This window comes from Zonotrichia albicollis, chromosome 9 (assembly GCF_047830755.1).
Source record: "Zonotrichia albicollis isolate bZonAlb1 chromosome 9, bZonAlb1.hap1, whole genome shotgun sequence".
In the NCBI taxonomy this organism is placed as follows: Eukaryota; Metazoa; Chordata; class Aves; order Passeriformes; family Passerellidae; genus Zonotrichia; species Zonotrichia albicollis.
Genome location: NC_133827.1, coordinates 18,416,012 through 18,424,910, shown reverse-complemented (window position 1 = coordinate 18,424,910; position 8,899 = coordinate 18,416,012).

Genomic DNA, 8,899 nt, shown 5'->3' with positions numbered 1-8,899 from the left:
GGGATATACCAGGGATTCCCAGTGTAGAAACCAACCACCTATTCTGAAGACTTTACTATAGCTGTAAAAGCTGATTATATGTTGGAGTGTGAGTGTAGAGATCTTGGAGAAAGAGCTCTTTATCGCACATAAAAGACATCTCTGTATAATGGCTTATAAACATCTTCCCTCAAAACCTGACAATATTGAAGGGAGATGATGAAGAGCTACTCAAAAATCCATTTAACTGATAAGCTGAATGCTCCTAATAAGGCAATTTCAGGCATCTCAGTGAAGTAAGTGAAAACACAGTCTGAACAATCTGAGCCATGAGGAATGCTGCCCTTCAGGACAGTCTCACACACAGAGTGTGTGTTCTGTGGAACTCATGGTGACAGTGTCAGCCCAGCTACAGTGGGAGCAGCTGCTCTGTGCCAGAGACTCCAGGACAGCTGATCCCATCAGGCACTCAGAGATTGCTCTTAAAAATGGCACAATTCAATGTCTGGACAGGAGCAGCTCCCACCTCCTGTGGGACAAATGTGATGCTCAGGGTCTGTCTCTGCCTGAGTTTCTCTGGATGGAAGTCATGTTCTGCTGTTCTTTGCCTATCACACAGCAGCCTCATTCCTTTTCAGTGTATTCTTCAGAGATTTTTGGCAGTAGTTTATTCAGTAACTGAAATTTTCTGCTTACCAATTCAGTTTCAGAATAGGAACAGAAAAGCAAACAGAGGGTACAGATGGGAACAGCAGCTGAACAGGGCAGGGTGAGCCTCAAGTGAGTGACAGTTCCTAAGCAAAACGCTCCACATTTCTTAAACTCTTGGATTTTTGCTATTCTGGCACAGCCTGTCTGGAAATAGCAGTGCCTGGGATCAGCTCTCCTTGCAGCAGTGGTGATGTGGCACAGATGAGATCTCTGTGCACATGGAGCAACCCAGGGCAGGGACCTTGGCTGTGAGCCATGTCAGATCAGAGCCCAAGTTTTCATGGCCATGACCAGGCTTTGTGTTCCAAATAAGGGCTCTGGCCATCAGGTTAATCTGAGTTTGGAAGTGCCTGTTACTCTGCAGGAGTTATTCTGCAGTCCTGCCCCATCCCCTTCTTGCTTCTGCAAGGGCACAGCTTCAGGCCATAATTTGGTATATGGTTGATGTAATTATGCATGTAAATTAGACATGCTCTTTTAACTTCTTTGTTAATTTGACTACCCCATTAACGAGATTTAAGGGCACCTCTGGTCAGTGAAGATGACTTAAAATCCACTTGTTTGATGCCAGGTGAGTACACTTTGTTTTAGCTGTGTCCTGACCAGCAGAAACATCTGAAATCCTTCAAGGTTTGTTCTCAGCTCATGTCTGATGGGTCCCTTACGGCCATTATATTTACATATATATATATATATATATATATATATATATATATATATATATCCATATCTATATATAAACTCATTTTTAATCTAAGTTCACTTAGATAAAATAAAGGATTTCAAAAAATTTAGAAAAGAAATGAAAGGACAAGTTTCTTTCTTGTGAGGAGAACTGAGTCTTCCTTGAAGACTGAGCACTTTGATAATTTTCTGCAGCAGTTATCTTCAGCACCAGATTTTGGCAGAACATGACTGAAATAGGGCCTGAGGGTAAAAATTCCATTTCCAGGCTGGAAGAAGGAGTCTGCCAGCACAAGGACAGAGGCAGGATCTGCAGTGAGGAACTTTGGGAGCAGAAGGGGTAAATGTGATGGTGGTCACAGGGGTCTTAGGATGAGGGAAGAGACGTAGATCTGACTCCATGTTTCAGAAGGCTTGATTTATTATTCTAAGATATATATTACATTAAAACTACACTAAAAGAACAGAAGAAGAAAAAGTTCTCATCAGAAGGCTAGGCTAAGAATCTAAAAGAATGCATTAACAAAGGTTTGTGTCTCAGAGAGTCCAAGCCAGCTGACTGTGATTGGCCATTAATTACAAACATCCAACATGAGACCAATCCCAGATGCACCTGTTGCATTCCACAGCAGCAGATAATCATTGTTTACATTTGTTCCTGAGGCCTCCCAGCTTCTCAGGAGGAAAACTCCTAAGGAAGATTTTTAATGAAAAGATGTCTGAGACAGGTAAGGTCACAGGAAGGGGCATGGTGGGAGGCTTGGGAGAGCAGCAGGCAGAAAGCCTTGGCCAAAGTGCCCTTGAAGACCATGGCAGAGCCATGAGGGATAACATTGAAGGGAGATGATGAAGAGCCAAGGCCTTGGGACAGGAGAGGGAGGCTGAGGCAGAGCTGAGCACTTCACTGCCTGGTGGGACAGCACTGGACTGGCTGAGGGAAATGTGGATTTCTCTCCTCCTAGCTCAGTATTTCAACCAAATCCTCCCCTGTCCCTGTACTTTGTTTACATATTATTATATTTTACCCTAGCTTGGGATGAGGATGTTTGCAGTGAGTGCAAATGAGCATTTTCTTCCATGTGGCTGAAGACCACACCATCAAAACCAAGACCAGGACTTGGTGTTATGCACAAGCTGAACTCAATCCACCCCTGAACTTCAGCTGCTTGCATTGTGCCTGCTGTGTTTGAGTCCCTGTGACAATGACATTATTGTTGAAGCTGGCACATTGGGTTGAATGAAGAGCAGTCATTGAGTCCATTCTCAGTTTCCAGAGCACGGGCCTGTGACAGGGTCAGAGCTGGTTACAAACAGAGTCAGTGCCCAGCACAGCAAATTCAGCCTGGTGGGAAGCCTGAAGCAAACTCCAGGACAGGTAAATACCTGGTTGGGTGGAATTGCCTGTAAATGCCAGGGGCATTGGCACCTGCAGCACAGGGAGGTGCTCCAGGACAAACCCTGTGTGCAGAAAGGGAAGAACAAGAGAGAGCAACTTATAGTTGTTGTAAAGAGAAGAAAAATATTCTAAAAGTTTTGTCCTAATTTTCATTCCTCTTTCTTTTAATTACTGTTAATATTTTTTTCTTAATACCCTTTTAAAATTTTAAACCTACTTTACTTTCTCCTAATCCTACCTCATAACAAAAAAAAGTGCACTAGTGATTAACCAACACTAAACCCCACCACACTCATTAATACACCACCCAAGAAATCTCAAAATCAACAAAATCTCCAATTAACAAACCAAAACCATTACACAAAATTAGTGTTTCTACCCAGTTTCAAACTAAAACCACCACATAGTTTTAAGTGACTGAAGGAATTTATGAAAGGTAAATGAAATTATGAAATGTACTGTATATATTAATAAGAATATATGTATATATGAAAAATGATAAGGTAAATGAAATATTTTAAGGTAAATGAAATATGAAATATTCTGTATATTAGAGTATAAGAAAATAAAGTGCTGCTGTGCCCTGGTGTCCCATCAAACCAGGGTATCATTTTGCTTTGAAGACATGCATTGGGGGTAAATGTGGATTCTGTGTTTCTGTGCCCTGGCAGCTCCAGGGAGCTGGATGCAGGAGCTGGGTGTGTGCTGAGCAGAGTGTGCAGGAGAGTGAACAAGTATTAACCTTTCTCTCAGGGGTCAGAGCCCAATCAAAATGCCCTTCCACAGCAAGTAACAGAACGAGATTAATTTTACATGCTGCAGCTATGATTGTCCAAGTGTTATGGGTAAGGCAGCATGAATTCAGGCAGGCAGGGTTTCATTAATTGAGGGAATTTCCAGGCTAATTTCCAGGTGTTCTGGGACCTGACCTATTTCAATTTGAATAATAGCTGATGACAGAGTTCGATATGCAGCAGCCTTCTATTTAAACAGAGGGGAGAGAATTGTTTTGGGTTGGAGCTTCTTAATTAGTATTCCACAAATATGGCATTGCTTTGCTAAACACAGCTAGCGTGTATTTCCTTGTCAGATTTAAACTTAAAGGAAAATCAGTGAATTTAACTTTGCTCCGTGTAAAAGATTTTTTAAAAAGCCAAAAAGCAAAATTAAAACACAGTCTTGTGCTACACCTGGTTATTGATTTAGGTTTTAATCAGAATTAGAGGGGGAAAAAAAAAGAAAAACTCTCAGATACTCTTTAAACTCTTCCTTTGATAATTAAGACTCTAATTTCAAGTTTAATTTAGTCAAAGGACAGCTATGTTGGCCATTAACTTTATCTAAAGTGGATGCTAATTAATGCTAGACTACACTTCCTAATGTGCCACATGTTATACCCCCTGCCTGCCCCAGTCACTCACCAGTCACTGCTTCTGCAAGAGGGAAACAATGAAAGAGAGGATGACCAGGAGCCAGGGAAAACAATTCCAATATCAGCTCTGATCTTCCACCTATTTACTGTAGCTTGAAGTTACTTGCTGAGTTTTAAAATTTCAGCTATAATTTTTAACTGTGGGGTCTTTAGCCTATTTAGAAAGCAATTATCTCCAAACCTCTGAGGAATCAGTTCATATTTAATTCTCTTGCACTCTGACGTCAGGTGACAGAGTAATGTGTTTATCTCACAAATTCCTCGAAGCACAGCACAGTATGGAACACACGCCTCTAATGCTGGGTTAATTCAGCTGTTTTCAATGTCACTTCTCAGTTAATGCAGAGCACTATCCCTGCCAAGGTAACAGTGGCACTGAGCAGCTGCCTCCTGGTAGCTGCTGTTTGTATTTCATTACGGTCCTGAGTGCCTGACAAAGACACTGCTGGTCCTGCACGCTGAGCAAATACTTGGAGGAGGAAAGACCCCATCTCTGGGATGTTTGCAGTCTCCTAGATGTAATCAAAAGGCAATCCACTGACTTTGTAGATTGCTGTAACAAGCTTTAAGTAGACGGAGGTGCTTTAAATGTGTAGCGTCTCACTTAAAACTGGGTTTAACCTTTAGTGTGGTACTGCCTGGCAGAGCCAGATATCCATTAAATCACTTGGATTCCCTGCTGTTTGCTCTCCATCCATTTCCATTCTCTGCTCTGACTTTCCCTGGCTGCCAGGGAAATACAATACTCACAGATTCACAGAATCACAGAATGACCAGGTTGGGAGAGACTTTCAAGATCATGGAGTCCAACCCAGCCCCAACAGCTCAACTCACCCCAGGCAACCAGTGCCACATCCAGGCTTTGTTAAACACACCCAGGGATGGGGACTGCACCACCTCCCTGGGCAGCCATTCCACAACTTTATCACTCTTTATGTGAAAAACTTTTTCCTGATATCCAACCTATATTTCTCTTGGTGCAGGCTGAGACTCTTGAGATTCCCCAGTGCCTTGCCCAAAATTTTGGCATCAATGCTCCTGAGAGTTTGGGATTCAGCCTGCAGCAAGCTTGAGAAGTAAACTTGTGCTGATGGCATTCCTGACAATCAGAGCAGCAGGAAAATGAGGCAGCCCCAAATGTCACCATCAGATTAATGACAGATATACACTAGACAAACCAGGGGATATTGGTTCCTGAGAATAACTCTGTGCCATTATCTCAGAATCTGACATCTCCTGTGGATGGCCTTTCTCCATCCTGGGGCACTCCTGTTCTCACAGACTGCATCCCACACAGTGCCTGTGCCTAGGGAATGGATCTGTGATCCACTTCCCACTGCTCTTCCCAACATACATGATCTTGGCATTTGTGAAATATTCAGCTTATAAAGAATAGTGACTTCTTGTTGGAGAAATAGCATTAAGCCCTGCCATGTCATTTTATTGCTGTTCATTCTCATAAAGGCTAATAATCTTGTTTAGTTCTTGTCTCTGCTGTGAAGTACATTTGCAGATTCTTTAATCTTTTCAGTATAAGCAGGCCAGCCAGAGGCTAAATAATTACTGACAGCTGCTAGGTACTGTCTGTGCCATTAGATGTGTTAATCAAATTTTGGAACTGTATAGAAACATCAGCAGAGTGAGGTAGCTTTGTCTTTTTTCCACCAGATCCATCCAGAATGGTGTATTCTGCACAGTTTCTCAGAATCACAGTGTGACTTGAAGGGACCTTAGAGATCATTTACTTCTAACCCTCTGCTATGGGCAGGGTCCCTTTCACTGTGCCAGAGCCCCATCCACCCTTGCTCCCACCATTTCTCTTGGGCCCCTGGTGTCCTCTGTGTCCCCATGCCATTGCCAGAGTGACTGTGATTGCTGCAGCACAGGACTGGGACCCAGAGTGGCTCCATCTGCAAAAGGAAGGAGGATGACATATCCCTTTATTCATGCAGCATCTCCCAATACAGCAAGTGTAAAATTAGATTTTGGATGTAGGACACAGCAGAGATTAATATTATGGGTTCTGGCCACAAGGATGTGCTCTGGGCAGATGTGGTCTAATGGGTTTAGTAGAAACATGCTGTGCATGTGTAGGTATATCACCAGGCCAGGTCCCTCGTGCTGTAACTGCTGCTTTTAAAAGCTAATGAGACAAAAATGTTAATTTAATGACCCATCTCCAGGAGATCTAACAGAGCTCCCTCTCCCCTGGGATTTGGGAGTGAATTGAGATTTAAGGTCAGGCTGCTGCGGAAGTCTGATGTGTTGGGCTGGAGTAGAGAAGAACAAAGGCAGTGCTTACAGTGGGTGGCTGCTATTTATGTGCAGTGACTGAAACAGGTCCTCTGTGCCTTTGTCCTGGTGTCCCCAGGCAGGTGGAGCACACAGGGCCCTGAGTTGTCTCCATGCTCAGGTTCCTGTGCCCAGGGGGGATTTGGGGCCACAGCCTCACATCTTCCTTAACACACTGACGAGCCTTCAATGGGCCAGCAAAACTCATCTGCTCTCACATCTACTGCCCTGGTGGTTAAAAAAAGAAGAATTCATCTCATCTGAATCTCCTCCCACCATCACATTTAGACAGATTCTCTCAGACCCACTGGCCTTCCTTGAAGTCCTCCCCTTCCCCCCCAGTCATCTATCTGTTGCTTTAGCTTTAGGAAATAAGTGCCAGCCTAATTTCTATCAAATAACCCCAGCCAAAATGAGGTTCCTCTGAGCAATGGGTCTAAACTTGTCATATTTCTAAATCAGAGATCACAGTAAAACCAAAATACCTGTTTATTCCTGTTTCATCTCAGGTAATGCTGAACGTGAAATCAGATCTCAGGGAGCAAACCTGGTCACTGCCACTTGTTCTGGCTGTCACTTGTCAATTCTGAGCTGCTCCCGCAGCATTTCTGTGCCTTGCTGTGTCAGTTTTGCTGTGCTCCTTGTCAGCTTCACAATAAAGAACAACGGGAAGAAATTGGCAACTGGCACAGGGAATCAGAGGTGGAATAAATTGATAAGGAGTGGTTAGAGAAGCATGAAGGCCTTGGAGCTCAAGAATGCTGAAAATCCAGCAAGGAACTAAAGATGTATTTTAGGCATGCAGTTAAAAACCACACAAGCTCTAAGACATCAGGAATGGTTCTGAATTAGAACAAAAGGTGAAGAATCTGTAAACATTGCCAAGAAAAGGTAAAATATAAGAGATGGTGCTAAGCTCCAGCAAAAGGAAGCCAGAAGAGGCAGAAATTATGGTAATCAAACAGAAAAACAGATTGCAAGCTTTTGCTCTTCTGCTCTGGTTACAGAAGAAGGAGCTGTGGGGTGCCAGGAGGTTTTGCAGAATAACTGCTGTGTGTCTGTCAGTAACTGCAGAGACATGGACACAATTTTGGGAAGCCAGTGGGGTTTGAGTACCCAGTTTAAGCACATCCTGAACTCCTGCTCACTAGAACTGTTCTGAAAGCAATTTCTGCTGCAGCCTGCTCTTGTGTAGATCAGCCACTGCCATGGCATCACTCCCAGGGAAAGGAGAGTTCTGGTGTGCACACTAAAAGAGGAAAAAGGGTTAAAAGCCCTCTGACTACCCAAAAAGCAACAGCCATGGGTTTCAGAACAAAACATCTCATGCACATGACAAGACAGTCATGGTAACTCAGTGTGTTCACTGTATGAGGAGGAATGTTTGGGGGCAGGGGGAATTCTGCAGCCCCCATCCCACACAGCTCTGGCCACTGCACTGGAACATTCTGGCACTGAGCCCCAGCATCTGTTGGAACCAATGTATTTTTAGTTGTATGTCTGCTGGGGATTCTAAGATTTCAAGAAATGGAAATTTTAACATATCCCTGAACAGGCTGCTCTGATATCTACTCCCCTGGTGGTTAAAAAAAGAAGAATCTCATCTCATCTGAATCTCTGCCATTCAGAGGTTTTTGTTACTCCTGCATCTCTCAGGTAATGAAGATCCTTCTCTGCTTTGGGAATTCCCTCTCCACTCACACACTTAGCACTAAACTCACTCTGTGACAGCCTTGGGGATTTATATGGTTGTGCCCCATGCTTCTCACTGTAGGACTCCTTTCTTACCAATTGCTTATCATTTTGCCAAAGGGGAACCATTAGGTTCATTTTCTAGTCAGGGTTATTTTCCTTCCAAGGTAAGGAAATACTTGTGGTTTTCCAGATTTTTTTTTTTTCATTGTAAGTCTCAGCCAAAATGATCCATTATGTGGAATAATAAGGGAAGCACAACTTTTGGGTCGTTTATTTGTTTTTACTAGATTAAAAAAAAAAAAAAAAAGCAGCCTGGATGAGCATTTGGGATCTTTGTTGTGGACATAAATTCCGTGATGCTTTGATGTGCTCTGATACCATCTTGCCACTTAACAAAACACAATAAAAATTGTGTCCTGTCTTTGTAGATGGGCTTGGTGAAATTACAGTGAATGAGGCAGGGTTTAGGGCCTTGCTTGGAATACCAGTGTGTTGTCTAATATTGCAAGAGTTCTATTGCAAGGGTTCCATATTGCCAGTTTCATACCTCCTTGATGTTTCTTGTGGGCATCTCCTCTAAGCACTGACTCTTCCTTGTCCTCACAGCAGCCAACTGACTCCAGATCCCACCAATCCACTCTTTTATGCCACTGTTCTCATTGGCTACAGGTGTGGCCTGTTAACATCAGGCCTGTTCCTAATCTTTAGTA